This window comes from Leucopleurus acutus (genome assembly GCF_964270905.1).
Source record: "Leucopleurus acutus genome assembly, chromosome: 11".
In the NCBI taxonomy this organism is placed as follows: domain Eukaryota; kingdom Metazoa; phylum Chordata; class Mammalia; order Artiodactyla; family Delphinidae; genus Leucopleurus; species Leucopleurus acutus.
In genome coordinates this window covers 10,307,817-10,330,047 of record NC_139152.1, presented here as the reverse complement: position 1 = coordinate 10,330,047, position 22,231 = coordinate 10,307,817, and the positions used below count along the sequence as shown (strand labels likewise).

At 44.4% G+C, this 22,231-nt stretch overlaps 1 protein-coding gene across 1 annotated transcript in view; it reads left to right on the top strand.

The window, feature by feature from the left end:
* The first annotated feature begins 1,647 nt into the window (after positions 1 to 1,647).
* Positions 1,648 to 22,231, top strand: part of GPR19 (G protein-coupled receptor 19) — a 30,680-nt gene continuing 10,096 nt past the window's right edge. The window contains exons 1-3 of the mRNA XM_082850878.1: positions 1,648 to 1,901; positions 2,403 to 2,622; positions 15,126 to 15,282. The gene's annotated coding sequence lies outside the window, so the exon portion shown is untranslated. The remainder of the gene's footprint in view (positions 1,902 to 2,402; positions 2,623 to 15,125; positions 15,283 to 22,231) is intronic.

The following is a 22,231-nucleotide window of genomic DNA, read 5'->3' as shown; positions in this document are numbered from 1 at the left end:
GGGTAAGTATCCAAATTGCTACATTTACTAAATTTTACTATCATATCGAACATAATAAGAAAAACCCAGAGGCTGATTTTTTAAGGTGAAGGCTCTGTGAACCATGCTGGAGGTGTCCAGAGCCTTCAAAATCTGGCCCCATCTGCACACATGTCCATACTTTTCCTCTACTTAATTTCATGCTACCTAAAAATTTCACCTTCCTTTTGTAGAAAGTTTCTTCTATTACAAATTAAAGTCTTCAAATCCATCATTTAAAACCTAACAGAGTCCAACAAAATTTCCAAATTGTTAATATCTATGCTATTATCCAACTCTAAGATAAACATCTAGGTTTAGCTGAATCTACCAGTTACTTAAGGCTGTTTTGAGCACATTAAAACGCATCACTGGAAATTCTTCCATAAGGATAGTTTTAAAAAATCAGCTTGCCTGCGTTTTCTTTGTTTTCAAACAGATCCAGTCATATCTATAACACAAAGTTTCACCAGATCTTCTCATTTTGTAAGTATCATAGCCTTCTAAGCCACCTGAAACTGATTCTGAAGGGAACTTGAAACGATTTTCGAAAATTTGCTTGTTGGTTTGTGCTTTTTCTGGCTATTGCTTCTAGAGTCATCTCTGTTTTTAGTTTCAAAATTTGCATGGCTCCCTTTTTGACTCTGCTTCGAGAGTCTTTTTTTTTTTTCCAATAGTCATTCTTAATGATGTAGGTATTGCTCGAAATTTGAGCAAGATGGGCTTAGGGTTAGTGTTATTTGCATCTTTTCCATTACAGGAGTCCATATTTTTAACAGGTACCTAAATACGACCTTCGCTTTTGGGTTTAGTACTGTTGCTGCTTACCACTTCTTAGTTATGGTTAGAGTGGTGCTATCACCTTCATTACGTTCATAATGAAGCTGTTCCACGACACATCTGAAAAGGCAACGATTTCTAAGTGATCAAGATTGGTTTTCATTACGGCTCGTGTTTTCATTACGGCTTGTATTTTCACTGGTTTCAGGTTTACACTTAACCTGTCCTGTTATTAACCTCCCACCCGTGTTCCCGGCTGAAAACGCGACTTTCATCATGAACTACACACCAAGACCTTAGACTCCGGACTCTGAAGTGGGTACCCAGCGGCCGCCCGAGGTAGTAAACAAAGCCCCGCGCAGGCGCAGTAGCAGCAGAAGGGGGAAACTTGGTGTGTTGTCAGCCAATGGGATTTTTCCTACAGTGAAAAGTGGAAAAACAACAACAAAAATCCCCACACCGCATTCTAAGGTAATAAACTGGTTGGCTTTTTTCCATTTTTTACAGAGTTCTGGCTTCTGTTTCTGAAGAACTTGTGCGGCCTTCGGGGTCTCGTAGAGAAAAGCTCTTCCTCGGCCCCGGAGACCTGCCGCTGGCGTGTCGCCTACCTCTAGCCTCGTTTGTTCTCGCCGCGGAGTCTTGATTTTTTTTATTTGACGACAGCATTAATCCATCGGGGCTGGAGGAGAGGGGGGGGCGTAAATAGGCCTCAAAGCACCCCCAAAACCACTACTCCCCGGACTGGCCCAAACATCGCGATATCTGCCTGCGCGAACAGCGGACGCCCCCTCACCCTCCGGGCGTTTGCTCATGCGCTTGACTGATCATTTTTAGCGCGAAAACATTTAGAAACGTTTTGGCTGGTAATAGTCAACCAAATTTGACCCACGAGAAAGGTCGGAGGTTAATTCACGTGGACGCGATGGATTCGAGCACACAACACTACATTCTTCGAGATTTTGCAGTCACAACTCCACATGCTTATACGGTCGTCACTCCTTTCCGTTGCTCTGTTTCGGCCGTGAACTCTGTGAGGAGGTTTCAGCGAATCGAGTAGTAAAGGCGTGGGCGTGGGAGAGCCGTCCAGGCTTTAAACCAGAGTGGTGAGCTTTCTGTGTTTGGAAAGATAACCCTGGGAGCGACATAGAGGAACAAATCTGAGGGGCCAAGAAAGAAAACCTTGTGTTTTCTTTGTATTTTTTTTTTCTGGAGACCAAGAGAAGATGTGAATGTAAATAAGGTAGTGCAGTGGGAGGGAGAAGGTGGGAAAATTGAAGCGGTGCATGAAGGCAGTAGCCATGCAGCACAGTGGAGAGGGGAAGCTAGGAAAACAGAACTCTGGGCAGTAGAGCACGTCTTCCTTCAAATAGTGCGACCCTGTGCGTGTTTGTAAACAGAAAGGCAGAAATGCTCCACATTTAGTTCCTCGTGGGTGAGGTGGAAATAGGGGAGTCCCTAAGTGAGTGGGACAAGGAGGATTCTGAAAGCCAGAGTCGTGAGCAGGGGCTGAGGTTGGGATGAGGAAGGACAGTTAAGGTAACGGGAGTCAAGAATTCTGCAAGTGTTTTGAGAGAACTGACCCATCTGACCTCTTTCTCTCTCAGGGTATGTGGGACACCTGCGCAAGCACTGGAGTTTGCCCTGCAGCGCCTGAAAGGTACCACCCACAGTGTCCTCTCCCAGCGGGTCCCTTGGCCCCTCGAAGCATACCTCAGGCGGAATGCAATGTGGATTGCATGGAATGAAGTGGTGGAATTGAGCTACCAAGACACTGGCGCGCAACGAAAGTACCGACTCGTCGCCGCTAGCCTCCCAGGTCACTAGGTATGAGAGCCCCATCTTTTTTTTTTTTTTTTTTTCGGTACGCGGGCCTCTCACTGTTGTGGCCTCTCCCGTTGCGGAGCACAGCCTCCGGACGCGCAGGCTCAGCGGCCATGGCTCACGGGCCCAGCCGCTCCGCGGCACATGGGATCCTCCCGGACCGGGGCACGAACCCGTGTCCCCTGCATCGGCAGGGGGACTCTCAACCACTGCGCCACCAGGGAAGCCCCGAGAGCCCCATCTTGATGTTAGCAGCAGTCGTATGCAGCTTAGCCAGTATATTTTGATGCTCTGTGTACTGTCTGTGTAGTACAAGGCAGAGGAACGGTGGAATACATGGTTTTAGTAGACCAGCAAAGGAATGGCTTGTAGGTAAGCAATATAGCTTCATCTGTAAGAAAAACTCAGTATAGAAAGCCGCAGGGTTTAAGTTAGCAGTGAGGGAGAAGGATCCAGGTATCGGTCAATAGAGTGGAAGTACTTTAATAAAGGCCCAGACCTAGTAGTCCCCTATCAAGAAGTTCTGCCTGGAGCACTTCGCCTCATTTTGGCAGCCTAAAGTATAGCCTAGTAACTGGGCTGTATGTGTGGAGTTCATGGGAAAATGTTCCAGGAAAAAAAAATATATCCATGGATGCAATAGACTAGGGTTTCTGCGCTGGCGCCTGTTTTTGGGGGGAGTGGGATTGTTACCGAAACGCAAATCCTGTGTGCCCGACGCACAGTGAGGCCACACAATACCAAAATGCTGGAGTCTGGAACACAGAAAGGTTTATTGCAGGGCCATGCAAGGAGATGGGTGGCTCACGCCTTAAAAAACCCCGAACTCCCTGAAAGCAATCAGCAAAGCCCTTTTATAGGAAAGGCGAGGGAGGGGCGTGGCTAGTTGGTGCACACTTCTTGGTGTCAGAGCCTTTGTCCTTGAGGTCAGGTCATGGTCAGGTCACGATGTTCCTGTAAATCTCCACCAAAACAAATGTTACTCTCTGTTCTGACAAGAAAAGGGGAAGGTCCCAAGGCACGACTTTCGCCCTCCGAGGCCCAGGCCTGGTGGAGAGAAGAGGGGCGGTCACCCTAACCTCGGAGCGTCAGTCCAGCACCCAGTCTGGCCCCTCCCACCAGTGCCCAGGCTGAAGAGGCGGATCTCAGACGGTGGCTCCCTCCGGGCCAGGTCCCCAGACCCTGCCCAGCTGGCATCGCTGAGGCAGCCAGGCGCGCAGGGCCCAGCTGGCCCTCAGGCTCCTCAGCCGCGTAGACAGTGGGGGCCAGGTTCCCCGGACTGTGTCCCACGCAGCCTGCCGCTGCCATTCGCTCGCAGAGGCGGGGATGGGGGAGAGGGTCACCGCAGCCTCAGGGCCTGGGCCCGGCCCGTGGGCGGTCCTGGCGAGGCTCTGGAGCCCTGCAGGGCACACCCGCAGCCTGCTCCCTGGGCCCCCCAGCTCGTCTGCCAGCCCGAGGCCGGGGGAGCTGGCGGGCCCCGGGGAGAAGGCTGGGATCGGCCTCTTACCTCACTCTCCAAGTGGACGACCACCGCTCCGCCGACCGTGGGCTCAAAAACGCCCCTCAAACGGTGGCTCCTTGACAGTTGCTCGCTTGGGGGCGGGGCCCACGGCAGCGCCGACCAATGGCTGAATGGGGCCGTCCGTGGTGCCGACCAATGGCTGAGCAAGACCTCTCGCTGAGGCTCCAACCCCCGGCGTTAATGATCTCCAGGTAACCGTTGCCTGGTAACGGGGTGCGGGGTGATGGTGGGCAGCAACGGCGGAGGGCTAAGGGCTGCGCCCTGCGGCGTTCCGTTACAGGGTCATCCAGCTGTAAGAGGCGTGACCTCTTCAGGATGGTGTCACAGAAAGGGTTTGACACTTGAGCATACCAGTCACTCTGTGTGCCCTCTCTGGGCCTCGGTTTCCCTGTATGTCAAATAAGGACAATAGTGCCTACCTCATAGGATGACTGTAAAGAGGAAATGAGGTACAGTTGAAAAGACTGCATGAGTTGCTAGCGTAGAACTTGATATGTAGTGTATGATCAACAAATAGTTTCTGCCTTGAGCCTCCCACCACATTTACGCGTGCCATCTCCTCACCAAAATGTGGATGTTCTGTGTAGCATGGATGCATCCGTATTCAGAGAGCCTTAAGACAGATTCTTCACCTTGCCTCCACAGTAGACTCAGCTGGGGAGCTTTAGAAAGTCCTAATGCCCAGGCTTCACCCTAGACCAATTCAATCAGAATCTCTGGGAGTGGAAACTGGGCATCAGTATTTTTTAAAGCTCTTCATTTTGCTGCTAACGTTGAGAACCACTGCCTTAAGCAGGAGGAGAAAAGAAGTTAGGCCTGTGGTTTAAGACCACTTGTCTGAATAGTTATATATTTGAAAATTTTCTAGAAGTATAAGGGCTAGAGCTTGAGATGGGCCGATGAGTAGGGCATAGTGAGCTCTATTCAGGAGAGAGGGCACTATGATAAGAAGGTGGTAAGCATCGTGATTTGGGAAAGGTCAGTGATGAGGTCATTAATACAGGCCCCAGGAATACACAGGATTTACTGCAGAGATGGAGGACTTTGGCCTCCTAAGTTGGGCCTTTGATTAGCACAGGTGACACAATTCTGGCTGGTTAGCTCAGTTGGTTAGAGCGTGGTGCTAATTTAACAGCGGTGACAGACGGTGATGTCTTTATTGCTTTACCGCGTTGTGGATCTTGGGCCATGAGCATGGCGGACTGCAGTAGTGGGGTGCGGGGACCTTTTACAGTTGCTCCACTGGTTGGGGAGGGACATCGAGTCATCGCTGACATGTATGTACGTGGGTGTTCTCCAGCGGAAAGGCCATTGATGAGGAAGCCTCTTCCCAGAGCCTCATAGGGTTGATGTGGCTGCTCTGACTACACAAGTGGTCCTGTCAGTACTAACAGGTGAGAAAGGTGAGGATCAAGTCTGTTTTGCAGACTTTCAGTGAGTAGAGAATCAGTTAGAATAGGAGGGACGGCGTGTCTGGGTCAAGGATGTGAGGTTCTAAGAGACAAGGTACTTTCTTTTAGGACGACTCTGGTTTCTAGAGATAACAAGTAATTTAGAAGTTGAAACCACCATACTACTTCAGTCACTGATGCCAAGACCCAAACGTGGCAGTAATGGCCAGGAGTATCTTCTGCCAAAAGGGGAGGGGGTAATCTGTCTTTCACTGGGTCCCTTTTCTTGAGAAGCACATGAGTTTAATCCCTAGCAAGAGCGTTGGTGAAATGGCCAGACATTGTTGCCTAGGTAAGAAGACAGGATTCAGAGACTCTGCAGGGGTCAATAACTAGAGGTTATGGAAGTGGGTGGATGCAGAAGTGAGGAGTGGAATGGGGTAGAAGGATAGGAGACTTGGGGTGAGGAGGGAGACCTATTGAAAGTTAGAGGTAGAAAAATCCCAAGTGCTGACAGTTTAGTTAAGCGGTTATAAAAGTATGTCAGAACAGGAGTGCTTTCCGAGACCCTGTGACAAGAAATACCGGAGACAGACTGCTCTGTAGGACTCTGCAAGATGTAGGAGGCTGAGAACTGATTAGCCTGCTTTTAAACTCTCACCCATATCAGGGGCATAAAGGAGTCACGAGGAAGACTGGGAAAGGCTGCTGCAGAGGATATTTGAGTGGAGTTGTTGGAGTGCTGGTAGACAGGCAAACCAGGGAGAGAGGGACGTGGCTCCACTCTTTGCCTGAACGTCAGCTTTCCCGGGTACAGCGGCTGCAATCTGGTGGGAAGGGGAAAGCCTTAACTGTAAGTCAAGGGGCAAATTTCGACTATGATACTGGACTGGAAATTTTAATTACTAACTTTTCTTACCTAAAAGTGACCATAAAAAGGAATGGGGCAGCTCAGGTTTTCATTCAGGGATGGGAGTACCAGGCACTACAGAGTGTTTTCACTGGGACAGTGGGAAATAAAAATTAAGTTGCTTTAAGTTAGTCCCTGAAATCATGCTTGTTCAGTGTTCTGGAACACTGTTGTTGAGAACCTACTTTGTTTTTGAGATCCTAGAGGTCTAAAGATGAATTAAATGACATTTCTCCCTATAGGAATCTATGAACACAATGCAATATAATGTATACAATAAAAGAAGTAATATATGTGAAAATTAAAGAAGTACTATAGTAAGAAAGAAGGTGTGAGTAACTTATTTTGGAGGGGGTGGGGCTAAGAGGGACCTAGAACCTCAGAGAAGATGAAAGGCAACAGGGTTTGAGATGGGAATAGGTGTTCCTCAGGTGGACACGGCAGAGGAAACTGCCTCAGGTCTAACCTGTGGGAGGGTGACACAGCATGGTGTCCATGTGGGAAAACCCAGGCAGTGTGAAGGGTATGCGTATTCAGGTGGGTGATTCAAACGGAGGTGACATGGAGGCCAAAGGTGTTGTGCCTGTTGGCAGGCTCACCAGTGGAGAGAGGTCATGGAATTTTAAAAACACATACACACACACACTAAGATGCCAGTCATTTCCTCTGTCAGTCACTTCCTCCCTCTCCTTGTCCTTCCCCTTTATAAAATTTGCCAAATTTGTTAGAGAGTGTTGAGGGGTAGCACAGGAACTCTGCTCCATCCCAGTGCCTACAGCTGGTTGGATCCGCTCTGTATCCGACTTAAGCTGAGTCAAACAGACTCTGCCTCCTAAGAATTTAGATCAGAACATTGAGAGCCTGGGTCATATGTTTTCTCCCCAGCTTTACTGAAATATGATTGACAAAAATTGTGTATATTTAAAGTATATGATGTTTTGATATACATACACATTGTGAAATGACCACAATCAAGCTAACACCCCATCTCACATAGTTACCATTTTTGTATGTGTGGTGAGAACACTTGAAATCTCTCAGTAAATTTTGAGTATACAATTATTATTAACTATAGTCACCATGCTGTATGTATATTAGGTCTCCAAAACTTATTTATCTTATCATTGAAAGTTTGTACCCTTTCACCAGTATCTCCCCATTTCCCGCAATCCCCCAGCCCTGGTAACCACCATTCTACTCACTGTTACTGTGAATTCAACTTTTTTAGATTCCACATATAAGTGAGACCATGCAGTATCTGTCTCTCTGTGTCTGGCTTATTTCACTTAATATAATGTCCTCCGGGTTCATCCACCCTGTCACAAATGGCAGGATTTCCTTCTTTTTTAAGGCTGAATAATACTCCATTATGTGTGTGCGTGCGTGTGAAGTGTATTTGTATATCACATTGTCTTTATTCATTCATCTGTCGACAGACACTTAGATTGTTTCCATATCTTGGCTATTGTGAATGATGCTTCGATGAACATGGGAATGCAGATATCTCTTCAAGACAGTGATTTTATTTCCTTTAGGTATATACCCAGAGGTTGGATTGCTAGATCATATGGTAGTTCTATTTTTAATTGAGACTGGGCCATTTAAATAGGAGCATTGAACTTGTAAGGTCATGTAACTTTCAGAGCCGAGGTCACCATCTGGGGGCCAGTAATCAGAACCAGCTGATTGCAAAAGAGAAGCAGGTGAATGCAGCTAATTAAGAGAGAGAAAATAGGGGACAATCGGTCCCGTAGCCTTAGAGAAAGAGATGGAGTCAGTGTCTCTTGGCTCTGACAGCTTTCTGTCCCTTCCTTCAGTCCCATCTGTGGTCTAACTGCCACTTCCTGTTCTTCAGTTCCCTGCACTTCTTCTGAGTCTTTATAATAAATCCACCTCCACCTCAGTGGCTTTCTTTTTTCCCCTTAGACAGCACTCTAATGTGGCTAGTTGCGCTCTCCCCTTCCTCCTGTTCTTGGCCTAATAAAACCACATGCTTTCCACAAGAGGAACACACATATGCAGCATGGACACATGTAACTCACTGCAGCTTGAATATGCCAAGAAAAGGTAGTTCTCGTCATTGTTTTCTATAGTTTTCACCTGTGTATAAGTTATCTATAAGTTACCTGCATAACAAAATCCCCCCAAACTTAGGAACTTAATAATAAACATTATCTCCTAATTTCTGTGGTTCGCGAATTTGGGAGCAGCTTAGCTGGGCCGTTCTGGCCTGGGGCCTCACAAAGTAGAGGTCAAGATGTCTGGACTGCAGTCGCTTGATAGGGCCGGAGGATCTGTTGCCAGGTGGCTCACTGCCCTGTTGCTAGTTGGTGCTGGTTGGTGAGAGGCCTCAGTTTCCCCTGCATGGGCCTCTTCACAAGACAGCTTTAGTGTCCCTACGACATGGGGGCTGAGCAATCCAAGAGGCAGAGAGCCAGGCAGAAACTGTCCTTATGATAATCTCGCCTCGGACATGACAGAGAATCACTCCTGCCACATTCTCTTCACTGGAAGCAGGTTATGAGTCTGGCCCATGTTCAAGGGAAGTAGTATTAGATGTCACCATTTGAAGGGAGGCATATCAAAAATTTGTGGACATATTTTAAAACCATCACAACTGTTAGGTTAGAGAGAAAAAAAACCAGGCAAAGTGTCCAATTCAGTCACAGGTATAGTTCAATTTCATTTCTTAAGTGTTTTCTTTAAATAGTATAAGTCTCCTTTGGGTAAAAATGTTTTCTCTTTCATAATGCCTCCCAAGGAGGTCCTGTCATCCTCTCTGAAGATAACATCCATTTGAATGGAGGGTGGGGAGGGGTAACATACACATCCTTGTGGAATTGCTGAGAGGGGGGTATCCCCGACTTCATTCTGGACCTAGAGTGTGCACTGGCAGGGTTCCGGCATGATGCCCCTCGCTGGCCTGAGCGCTGGGGAACCTGCTGGCCTGCGATGCTGAAGCCTGCAGCTGGTGAATTCATGGAATTTTTGGCTTCAGGCAAATCTCCACAGGGAGAATCGGCCTCCTCCCCTTGGGGACTCTTTTCCCCTTGGCCCCGGCTGTGGAGTCACCTCACCTGACCACGGCAGGCCCCCTGGCTGTTAGTTGAACATCCATGCTTCAAGGGAACCGGAAACACTTGGGACAGTTGACTGCTCTGTATGCCTACGTACACTGTGAGAAACTTGCCATTGGCCCGAACGGCCATGCAGAGTGCAGAGGATGAGGTATGAGGGGCCTAGGCAGTAGTCCCCAGAGGGGAGCAAAGGCAGAGAGCTCTTGCCCTGGGTGCCCCTCTCAGCATGGAGGTAACTTACTGTGGTACGCAGAGTAAGGACCCCTGAAGATATTCACCCTAACACCTGGAACCTGTGACTGTGTTACCTTACAGGGCAAATGGGACTTTGTAGATGTGACTAAGTTAAGGGCCTTGAGAGGAGAGATTATCCTGGATTATCTGGGCGGGCCCAATCAAGTGACTTTCCAGTCTGAGGTCAGACAAAGGGAGATGTGACTGTGGAATAATGGTTAGAGAGATACAAGGTTGTTGGTTTTGAAGTTAGGAGTTAGGGGGCTATGAGCCAAGGAATGTGGGTGGCAAGGAAACAGATTCTCCCTGTGTAGCCTTCAGAAAAGAACACAGCCCTGCTGTCACCATAATCTTAGCCCAGTAAGACCCATGTTAGATTTCTGACCTGTAGTACTGTAAGATAATAGATTTGTGTTGTTTTAAGCTACTGTTTGTGGTAATTTGAAACAACTACAAGAGAAAATGAATGCACTCATATCCGCCTTTGGTCTAGAAAGAGGTCAGGCCCAGTGACTGGCTGCTTTATTCTCTTCTATTTCTCTCTGAACCTGAGACCTAGAGGGAGAGACTCTTTTTTTTTTTTTTTTTGCGGTACGCGGGCCTCTCACTGTTGTGGCCTCTTCCGTTGCGGAGCACAGGCTCCGGATGCGCAGGCTCAGCGGCCATGGCTCAGGGGCCCAGCCGCTCCTCGGCATGTGGGATCTTCCCGGACTGGGGCACGAACCCGTGTCCCCTGCATCAGCAGGCGGACTCTCAACCACTGCGCCACCAGGGAAGCCCGAGGGAGAGACTCTTACTTTCCATGTGGCATGTCCTTTTTCACCACAGAGCAGAATTTATTACTTTTTTATTTTCATTCAGACAACAAATTGAAAGTAAGTACAGTAAACACCCATACACTCTTCACCCAGATTTCGCCAGTTAATGTTTTGCCGTATTTACTTTCCCTTTCTGATTATGTGCGTACATATTTTTTGTTGTTGTTGAACCATTTGTGGGTAACTTGCATTCGTCTCGACCCTTTATCCTTAATACTTCAGCATCTCCTAAGAATAAGGAAATCCACTTATTAACCACAATTCGTTTCTCACACCTAATAGAAATAATAATTCCATGACACCATCTAATATCCAGTTCACAAGACAAATTTCCCTAATTTCTACAAAATATTTTAGAGCTTTTTTATACCAATTCTCCCTCCCTCCCCAGTCAGCATCTCATCAAATTACATGCTTTGCAATTGGTTTTCTTTAGTCTCTTTAATAATAGCTCACCCTTCTTATTTCACAACATTGACTTTTTGATAAGTCCAGACTAGTTCTCTTGTAGAATATTTTGTTTTCTCATTTTGGTCAATTATTTTCTCATGATGTCTTTAATCTGTTTCTCCAACCCCTGCCTTTCCCCCCGCCCCAAACTGGGCACTCTGTCTAGAGGTTTGATTATATTCAGGTTAAATGCTTTTAGAAAGAATATTCCATTAGTAATGTCGGGTAGGTCACCTTGCTTTATGTTAGGCACTAATTTCAGGTTGTCCCACTGTTAGGTTAGTGATGCTAAATTTGGTCACTTGGTTAAGATGGTGAGCCCCTGCCAGTCTCACCCTTGAAAAAGTACACATGTCCCCTTGCAGTTTGTAAATAACGTACAAACAACCTGTTCCCAACAACTTTTCATCTCATAGTTTGAATACCTGCTGTGGTCCTTGCCTGAATCAGTTATTTCACTGCGGCCTGTAGAAATGGTGTTCTAACTATTATATTCTGCCTTTATTAGCTGTCATTCTTTTGTAAAAAGAGCTTTCTTTTAAGAGAACTGTTGTAATGACTCTCTCAGTGGACAATTGGGTAGTGGTTTGCTTTCAGTTTTGTTTAAAGCAATTGGAAAGCTCTTGTTTCTTAAAAAGATGCGTTAACTCAATTATTGAGTTCACTAATATCTCGATAGCATCCTCAATATTTCCAGTTGTTTCTTTGCTTGTTTCCCAGGGCTTTTTAAAATCCAGGCAGTTCACCATTGTAGGATTTGAGGTAGAGGTGGGTGAGGGGTTCACCAATCTATGGTAAAAGGGAAGAAAAACTACTAGATGGGAACCAAGAACGAGCATGGCATCTTGACTGCACCAGTTCTCAGGAAAGTCAGCTTGTGGAAGTTGAGAATCTAGAAATTCCGATAGAACTGCCTGCAGGCTCTGGAACCCCTTGGAAAGTTTTTGCCTGCCCCAGTGTGAAGGCCTGCTCTATGGTACCAAACAGTCTGAGCAAAGTCTTCCATATTTGGTTGATGACAAATAAAGGAATTTTGAGAATGGCTTTCAAAACGGTAGCTTGGATTTCAAGCCTGTTGTCTTGCTGTACACTCCTATTGTGAATTTCAGAAGCTGAATATTATTTCCTTCTTTCTTTCCATTACTTTTATAATTTCTGAACAGTGCCACATTCCCTATCCCCAAGGCAAATCGATTCCCCAGGCAGGCAGAGGGGAGAAGAATCACATAAATTATTTTCAAAATATTACCCTAGCTACACAGTATTATGGGATTTTTATGGGTTTGAATAGAAGACAGCTATTTTCTTCCCAATGGCTGGGAATAAGTTTGGTGATTATAAATTTAATATTTTTAACAGAATAAGTATATTACATAACATGTTTTATAGCCATCCTTAATTATTTCAGATTATGATTCCTTATAAAATCGTTTTTATTATTTTATCACTAAGCTGTGATGTACACATACAATCATCCTAAAAAGAATGAATAATTTGGCCTTTTTTTTTTTTTTGCATCTCAAATGATTTAAAGAAATCTTTTTGTTTTTTTGTTTTTTTTGCCGTACGCGGGCCTCTCACTGTTGTGGCCTCTCCCGTTGCGGAGCACAGGCTCCGGACGCACAGGCTCAGCGGCCATGGCTCACGGGCCCAGCCGCTCCACGGCATGTGGGATCTTCCCGGACCGGGGCACGAACCCGTGTCCCCTGCATTGGCAGGCGGACTCTCAACCACTGCGCCACCAGGGAAGCCCAAAGAAATCTTTTTGATTTCTTCTGTCAGAGGCCCATAGTAATGAATCACATCAGTCACATTAAATTGACAAGTTATTTTGATCGAGTCCATTCTCCATGATACAGATTCGTATCATATAATATGCCTGCTCTGGAGTCATATTAAATACTCCTCAATCCTAGCTCCCACACTAACTAGTGGTGTGGTTTTGGGCACGTTACGTATCTTCTGTAAGTTTCCTCGTCTGTAAAACAGGAATGTTAATAATAGTACCTGTTTCATGGTTTGATAGGATTACATGACATCATGTACTGAATACCTGGTGCATGATAAATATTAGCCGGTTTTGTTGTTGCTGTTATCATTCACTAAAAGAAGAGAGGTGATAAATAACCATCTGGCTGGCTCTCTAAAACTTTCTTCAAACACATATCCAGCTTTCCTGATAAATGAATTTTCTGAAAGTGGCAAATATTAGAACTAACAGTTGAATTTCTCTGTGAGTCTTACATAGAAAAACTAGAATTAACCTGATTCTTATCCTAAAATAAAAGATGTAAACATGTCTTAAGCTGTGGATGTTGGACCAGGAAGGCGCTTCAGTTTCCTGAAATTATACTCCAGCTCCTGTATGCTACCTCTTTTCTTATAGAGTTTGCATTATTGCACATTGAAAGTCAGCATTTCTGTCCCTCAAAATAAATATTCAGAATTGCCATGCTTAGGATTCTGAGTTAGAAACAATCAGCTATATGCATGCCTAATGAGACAAGTGCATAGCTAGCTTAAGTTCCTGACTTGGGATAGTCCAAATGCTATCCAAGGGATTGACCTTATTATCGAAATTTATTTTTATTCAAAATAATCCAGCAAGGCACGTTAAACCATATTTATCTTTTCTGCTATACAATTGTAAAGCATTCACAAATTGTTCCTGGTTCAGGTGTGGTTGGTTCTAAAGTATCTCCCTAAAATTAAGACTGTTCGACTTAGATAAATGGCCTCATAAAAGTCAGAAGCCTCAGCCTGAGAAGAAATACGTTTCCTGTGTTCTTCCCTGTGCTCTGTGGTGGCATGCCACAGTCGTTCTGTGAAGCTGGCATTTTCATTTAGTTGCACCTAAATAGATTTTTAAGGAAAGAAACAGTGGAGGATGGGGGGAGTTACCATTGCAGAGTCCATACTAATTCCTAGAAGCCTTTCAAGATTTAGGGTCAACAACAATTCCGTAAAGAAAGGGCCCATTAGGTAAATTTGGCTCTGCAAATGCTAATTGAAAGTCCTCCTCTGCAATTCAGTCCTGTTCCCTCTTCCTTTCTTTAGTCAGTAGGGTCCCATGGTGACTGGTTCTGAACGAAATCATCCCCTTCAACAGTTACCATGGCAACCGGGACGTCAGTGAAGCAGGAAAGACCCTGCACAAAACTGCTCCTGCCGGGCTCCCTCTCTGAGTTGGAGAACTCAGCCCTGCCTGAGGCCTAGGGATGGGACTAAAGACATCTGGACGTGCACACTCACGTTTGTCTGTCATTGTGCCTGTGAGCGTAGATATATGGGCATATGGTAAACTGTGTAATGAGAATTTCCCCACTCCCCAAAAAAACATGGAGTATGTTTAAAGGGTGGGGATGGGTGGTGGGATGGGGCCGGGGAGGTAGACATGGGATAGTCTTTTTAGGTTTAATGATATGTAAAAATTATATTTGTGTTTATAAGGTTACAGTAAGTTGATAGTAGGGGAGGTTGGAGCTTTACATATATATAGCCTGATGTATATTTAGACACAAGACCTCAGGGGAAATATTTTTTGAATATTTTTATTTACCTGAGAGTGAAATAGACAAATGGCTTTAAGGAGCTCTGAAGGGGGTGTAATGCTGTCCGTGGTGCTGAACACTTGATTGTCTCAGATGTGCCAAGGGGGCTCTGGAGGGAGGTTAGGGAACACCTTGCCATGTTAGGGTACTGATGATAAGAAAGAAAGAGACGGCCTGGGGAGAAAGCATTCTTTCCTTCCCTTCCAAGCAATTCTGAATGCCCAGGAAAAATGTTCAGATGAAAAATAAAACAAAAAAGAAAGCGGAGAAGCCTGGAGGTTTGGATGGTTGAATCTTCCCCTTTTCATGTGGAGATTTTTGGTCTGAGCCAATCAGGTCGGAGATTTCTGCTGCTATGCTCCTGAAAGGAAAAGTGGGGGAAGGGAGAGAGAAGCCGGCCACATTCTCCCCTGGAGCCACATGATCCATTTCCCATGTGACACATTCCAGAGCCCTGGAAAGGAGAAGGGAGGGGCACCAAGAGAGTGGGGCTGGGGGTGGGAAGATGGTTTAACAGTCAACCCTGCACAGCGTCATCTTGTCTTCCTACCAGGAAGCAGGCTCTGAGCCAAGGGGAAGGCAGAGGACAGATATGGATGTGTTCCCAAGCTTCCCTGGTGGTTTATGGCATTCTCCAAACTCCTCTGCAAGGGCTGTTCCTGACCAAGAAGACCCAAGGAGACCGTCTCTGAAATAAAGTCCGGATGAAGGTATGTGCTAGAGATCCCGCGGTTTTGTGGCTGAAATTTGGCTCAGAGGACATAATACCTTCTGTTTTCCAGACAATTTCGAGATTTTGTCCCGGCTTAGACGCTGGTTCGGGGCTTTAGATTTGTCACAGGTCCAGAAAAGATGCCTAGGTAGTTCTGTAAAATGAACAATTCACCACAGTCACTGCCTGTTGAAGAAAAACGAGATGGGAGTTGTATATGGTGATAATTAATAAAACAAAGCACTCATTGCTGAAAAGCATTTTTTTCATTGAATCCTGGAAAGAGGGAAAAAGATAATATTACTGACACCAGCCAGATTTCATTGTCACTGCAATAAAATCCTGTTTCATCCTTTTTCAGCTGCTTATTCTGTGCCCATGTTCCCCGAGGTTATTGGCAGTGGCTTAGGGAGCCTGAGTGGGCTGGCATGCTGTTTCTTTGTGCTGTGTGATCGTCTTCCTTCTGATGTTCCTGATAACCAGGAGTGCTTGTGATTGTTTCCAGCTCTCTTAGGGACAGTAGACTGTCACCAAATTCCATATCTTTCAGAACAGCTACCAAGAAGGCTTCCAGGAAGTTCTCAAAGGAATCTTCCAAAGTTACAGGCTAAGAGAATCTGCCATGCACTCAAATCTTGATATCTTTGACTATTTCTATCCAGCACAAAGAGACGAGCTAGCAGATTTACATTTTATTTTGTCTTTATTTAACCAATACTTGTAAAGTTCTTGTTATGTGTAAAGCATCATTCTAAGCACAATCAGTTATTTAATCCTTATATAACCCTCTGGGGGAGTTATTATTAGTACCCACATTTTGGAGACGAAGAAACTAAGGCACAGAGAAGTTAGGGAATTTTCCCAAGGTCACACAGCTAGCAAATAGGAGAAACAGGGTTTGGACCCAAGAAACTTGACCCTAGAGTCCATGATCTTAACCACTTAACTATGCTGCTTCCCTGCTCCTTTTATTTCAAATGATGTCAACAGTTGATTTGGCTACAAGTTTTGTTCAGCTGATGCTACTAGAACATTGAATCAGCTTTCCTGGCTAAAACAGACCCCCAGTGAAATCTATAGTAATCTTGAATTATCCCAGTAGTCACATTCTGTACCCCCAAATAACCCAGTAAGTAATTACCTGTTCTTCTCTTCCCCTTGTGCTGTATAGATATCTGGTGGTAAAACACTGTATTGCAATGGTGACCAAATGATGTCTAAAGGAAAAAAAGAAATCTAAAATTACATCATGGTTCATTTTTTTTTTTTAATCAAACCTAGAAACATTCTTCCATCCTCAGGACCTAGTAATAAGACCAGCCTAAGCATATTAACAGTACTTACCTGGTTTTCAAAATAAAATAAATAGATTAAAAACTTCTGAAATTATAAACACAAACTATGTTATCAAACTGACTGGATTTATTGCTTTAAAATAATATTATCATACTTTAAAATAGGGAATAGATTTCTCTCTTTTTGCAAATTAATTTAGGTTTTTAAGGGGAAAAGAGGAATATTTTTTAACTTCTGGAAATATCTGAAATATAAGGGTTACCTCCTTTTGGTCTGTGTAGTTTCCCTTTTGGCCCTTGACAAGAAAAGATGACTGATCTCATTCTTATATGCTGTGGGAAAACTTAGAGAAGTTACTAGGTCAGAGATACAAAGAGGAAGAAAAGGGGGTAGGAATCCAAAATTTGTGAAATTCCTCACTATATAAAGTGTTTCCTTCACGGTTTCAATTGAAGAATACTTGGAGAGGAAGGAGTCCCCTTGACACCTTAAACTTTATTGAACTTTAGTTCTTAGATTTGATCCCTGCTGAAATCAGCATTTCCCTGGAACAAGTACACTTAACGCTAGCTACTATAGACATCCGAAGTCAGCTTCTGGACAGAAGGGACCATCTCCTTCCATCTCTGGATTTCTAGCACTTAGCACCCAGCCCGTTTATGATATCATCTCAATGTACCCTTGTGAATGAAGAATGGGAAGACTCAAGACTGACAGCATTCTGGGGGCCCATGCCTATTTTGTTTTGCATGCTTTTATGGGGAGGATATTGAGGAGTAAAAGTGTAGTAGGAGAGAACTTGGCAACAGTCAATATTATGTCTGAAATGTACATATGCTAGTCAGACAGACCCTGGAGCAATAGCAGACTAGAGTTCCAGAAGGATCCATAAATTACTTCCTGGTTATTACCAATCCCCCTGACATTTTATTTATATTTAGAATGAAGTTCTCCTGATATTTTTACTTACATGTACATGGGAGCACCCCAAATAGTCTCATTTTCCTCTGATGTTTTGCCTGGCACCGTCTCCCCGTGTTGAAATAATTCAGCTTGGGTTGAGAGTGAATGTCATGAGAAGGTCAGTTCCTGCCCCAGGCAATCCTGCCCTAATCAGCTGTGCCTCCCGGTCACTAGAACACTTCACCAAGAGCCCACCCGGTAGGACTACAAGACTCCTCCCTGGAAAACCATGGGATCTTCAGAGTCAGAGTGGGTTGAGCCAGACTGCCTTTTCTACACTGTGGCAATTAGGACCTGAGTACGAAAGATTGTCTCAGAGCATCTTGAAAGGTTGCTTAGGATTTGAATTTAAGTTAGCAGTCTAACCTGGCTTAAAATAGTCACCCCTCCTGATAATATACACAAATATAAGCTATTCTATTCTTTTTCCATCTGATTAAGTCATTAAGGAGCATTAAGAGTGGGGTTTGTGGTTACGGTTTGGGTCCTTGAATCCTGTCTACTCATCCTCCTGGTCTTTAGTGTGACCTGGAGTGAATGAGGGGTGGAAAAGAAACAGCCCTGCTGGAAGCAAGGTACAGCCAGGCCAGTGCTGCCTGCCCACCGCATGCTTGCCGGCCTTCTCAGATGAGCCAGGCTAGTGCACACAAGAGGCTTAGATCTGGAAGCCTCTCTGGGCTTCCTACTCATCCTTCTCAAAACTGAAAGGGGGCAGTCCTCTCTACCAGCTGAACAGGAGAAGTAGAATAGAGAGAAAGTGGAGCGGTTCCTCTGGAGGAGAGGGCTTGCCAAGAGTGCTTTCAGCTTGGAGGCTAGGGATGAAAGAAGAAACAAGAAGGACAATGGACTTGTCCCTCAGTGGGCATGTGAAAGTGATGCCTGGGTCCTGCTTTTCACTCTTAGTAACTTCCCGCTGCTAGTAAGCCCTGCCTGCTGAATTATCAGGTCCTTTCCTAGGCCATATATGTGGGGAGGTGGAAAGAATAGAGAGAAGGACCAAAGTGTGGATGCAATTTCTCCTCTGAACCCAGGCAAACAGTGGGTTGAGATGGGAGGTGGCTTCTCCCAAGAGGACAGTTTAAAAAGCAAGAGGGGAGTTACCATCATGACTATATTTCCCTGTTTATAGAGTCACTTTTCCTGGGCCAAACTTTGAAAGCACCCATCTCTTGGAGCCTGTCATTCAGCATATTTCCAAGACACTGGATGTCTGTCATGTTTAATCCTGATGGAAGCTCTCTGATATGCATTATTAGCCCCAGTTTCTGATCAGGAAACTGAAGCTCAGAGTAACTAATCTGCCCAAAGTCACACACAACAAATAAAGCCAGGATCTGAATCCAGATCTTTCTGATTCTGTGCTCTTTCCACTATGTCACAAAATAAAGTTCTTTCCTCTACATTCTTTTAAAAAAAGTGTTTTTGGATATTAGGGTAATACAAATACAGTTCTAGAAAATTTGGAAAATATAAAGAAATATAAAAGTGTAATGAAAATAAAAATCAGTCATGGTCTGGCCACCTAGAAACAACTTATTTTAAAATTTTGGTGTTTTTCTTCTCAGTCTTTTTCGATGCATCTAATGGTAATGAAAGTAAACATTTGTTAAACACTCGCTTTTTTCCAGACATTGTTCTTAGCTCCTGTCTGTGTCATTTATTTTATTCTCACAACAAATCAAGAAGGTGGACACTTTTTATCCTAATTTTACTGGTAAAGACGATAAGCACATAGATGTTTAGTAACTTACATAGGTAACAGGTGATTTGAAACCCAGGCAGGTTGGCTTGAGAGCAGGGTTTCTCAATCTCAGCACTGTTGGCCTCTTGGATCGGATAATTCTCTGTTGGGGATCGGGGGGAAGCTGTCCTCTTCATTGTGGAATGTTTAGCAGCATCCCTGGCCTCTACCTACCAGACGTCAACACTTTCCTCCCTGAGTTGTGACAACCAAGAATGTCTCCTGATATTGCCAAATGTCCCCTGGGAGGCAAGATGACCTCTGAACCACTAGTCTAAGAGCCCGTGCTGTCAACCATGCATTATGGTTGAGATAACGTAGCCTCTTCACATTTTAAATGTGTTCAGAGTTATTTTCTTCTACATCTAAAGAAGGGAATACACCTTTGAATTTGGAGGCAGGCTATGAAGACTCCCTGGGATGTCAGTGGCTTTAAAGAGCATAGGTAGGAAATTAATTATTTCCAGGGAAATGCTAGACTTTTGTAACAGGTTTGTCATATCCCACCGTTGCCCAGTGTGGAGAATAGCCATGTTTCTTTCTCTTATTACCTTTTCCTGGTTCTATGTGTCAGGCACCCTTAGCCTTCAAGAATTCAGATTTCAGGTGTACACTTATGGTATAGCAGGGCAGTGCTTATCAACCAAAGTGTCAAAATATGTCCCAAACAAAAAATGTCTGTTGCAAATAATTTCTAGCTGATAAAATACCAAAGTTTGCTGGTGATTCATTTTTTTAAAAACTTATTAGAGTAAATGTAAGGATATCTACATAATTATTTTCTTTTCAACATGATTTCTAGGTTGAAGATTGTAGGCTGAGCTCCTGGTGTTACATGTAATTCTGGATGTGTCCGTAGGAGTGTATCACATGTATGGACACATTTGTCACATCTGCCTCTGAAGAAGAGGTTGAAAATTGCTGGTGTTGGTGATTTTGGTCAATCATTGCTGATATGCAGAGAGGATTAAAATAAGAAGCACTGAGAAGTGATAGCAGTAGCATTTTAACTTATAAAATGTCTAAAAATATATGGCACTAAAAAATATATTAACCATGTGAAACATATGCAGATACATGTTCAGCCATATTTTCAGTCACATCTGACCACATATATAGTTGCATAATTTGTCCATGAAAAATACATGTTACTGCAAATTCAAATCTAACTTCTGCTCCATGAATTTGAAGGTTGCTTTCTTGGAAAACCCTGATTGAAGACAGTGGTGCAGATCAAAATTTCCCCAGAGTGTTGATGTAAACTTGATGTGAGACAGAATGTAAATGCTTCTGAAAAACAGAAGTTCTTAGTAACTTCCTGTTCGGTGCTTACACTCGGTTCTTAACAAATCCTTCACCTTCTTTTCAAATAGCTATAAATCATATCTACTGTACAGCTCTTTGCTTTGAGTGTAATGAGTCTGCTCTTTGCCTCCCCCCCCTTTCCTATTTCAGTCATACAACTAAAGATGTTGATACTGAAATCAGAGATTGGACATAAAACTGAACATTTCCCTCCCAAACTTGGACTCAGTGAGCACACGGCTACTATTCAAAAAATGTTTGTTGTAATAAATTAAATTGAATTCGGCAAGGTGCAAATTCTGGGGCCAAATTGTTTTCTTCAAAATTTGGAAGATCCCTTACGAGGAGGAGAGGTGTGGAAAGTTGGTCGAGGACAGTCGGGGGTTCTAGCAAGTGTTTCTTCCTGCTGAGAAGTTTGGTGTTACATGGGATGGGAAGCAAACACAGGTGGCAGGTCTTCTTAGACCAGACCGCTTCTTGCAAGGAATCTTCAGTAAGAGATTATTGGCACATCCAGGATAATTAGTGAGGAGGGCTTGGCTGGCCCCTCTGTACAATTCATCTCTCCTTTGGAGACCCAGACTACCAATCTTGGACAGCAGAGGCTCAAGAACTGGGCCCCAGCAGCCCTAAAGAGCTTCCCTGTCCTCCCATCACAATGCACTTTCAGGATGCACTCTCCGCCAGGTGAAAGTGGTGGATTGTAAGTTAAATGAAAGTGTGTTGCTCGTCACAATGTCTACCTATCAGTTGTAGTTCATAGAGCAAAAATGATCCTAGAAATCATCTAGACCAACTCATTCATGTTGTAGATATGGAAATAGAGATTCAGGGAGATTAATTTACTTAAGGTCCTTACACCGATGTAAAAATAAGACCTGGGCCTCTTGACTTGCTGTTCAGTGCTTATAATCATAATCATAACTTAGGTTTCTTAGTCTCCAGTCTAACATTTAAGGTGAAGTAGAAAGTGCTACATTCCTTAAGCTTTTGGGGGTTTCTAATATTCTAGGTGATGGTGGGGTAGTGGAAAGTGATAGAATGGCTGGTATGAGTTTCAGTTTTCACACTCAGTTATATAACAAATGCTATATTGAATTAGTTTCTATTGCTGCTGTCACAAATTAACACAAACTTAGTGGCTTACAATAATGGCCATTTATTACATCACAGTTCTGCGGGTCAGGAGTCTGCGTGGGCTTGGCCAGTTTCTCTGCTTAGAGTCTCACAAGGCTTCAAGGTGTTGGCAGGACCATGCTCCTTTTTAGAGGCTCCAGGGACGATTCCCCTTCCACGCTCATTTCGGTGGTTGGCAGAATCCAGTGCCTCGTGCTTTAGGACCAAGGTCACATTTCTTTGATGGCTCTCAGTTGGGGGCCACCAGTAACTCCCAGAGGCCTCTCCCTGGTTCTTGCATGTGGGCCCCGGCATCTCAGAGCCAGAACAGCACGTTGATTCCTTCTCACGCTTGGAATCTCTCTGGCTTCTGCCGCATCTCTCTGTTACTAGCCGAGAAAGTTCTCTCTTTGTAAGGGCTCATTAGTTTGGGTCCCCCTGGATAATCCAGGATAATCTTCCCATTTTAAGTTCCATAACCTTAATTGTATATGCCGAGTCCCTTTTACTATATAATGTAACATAT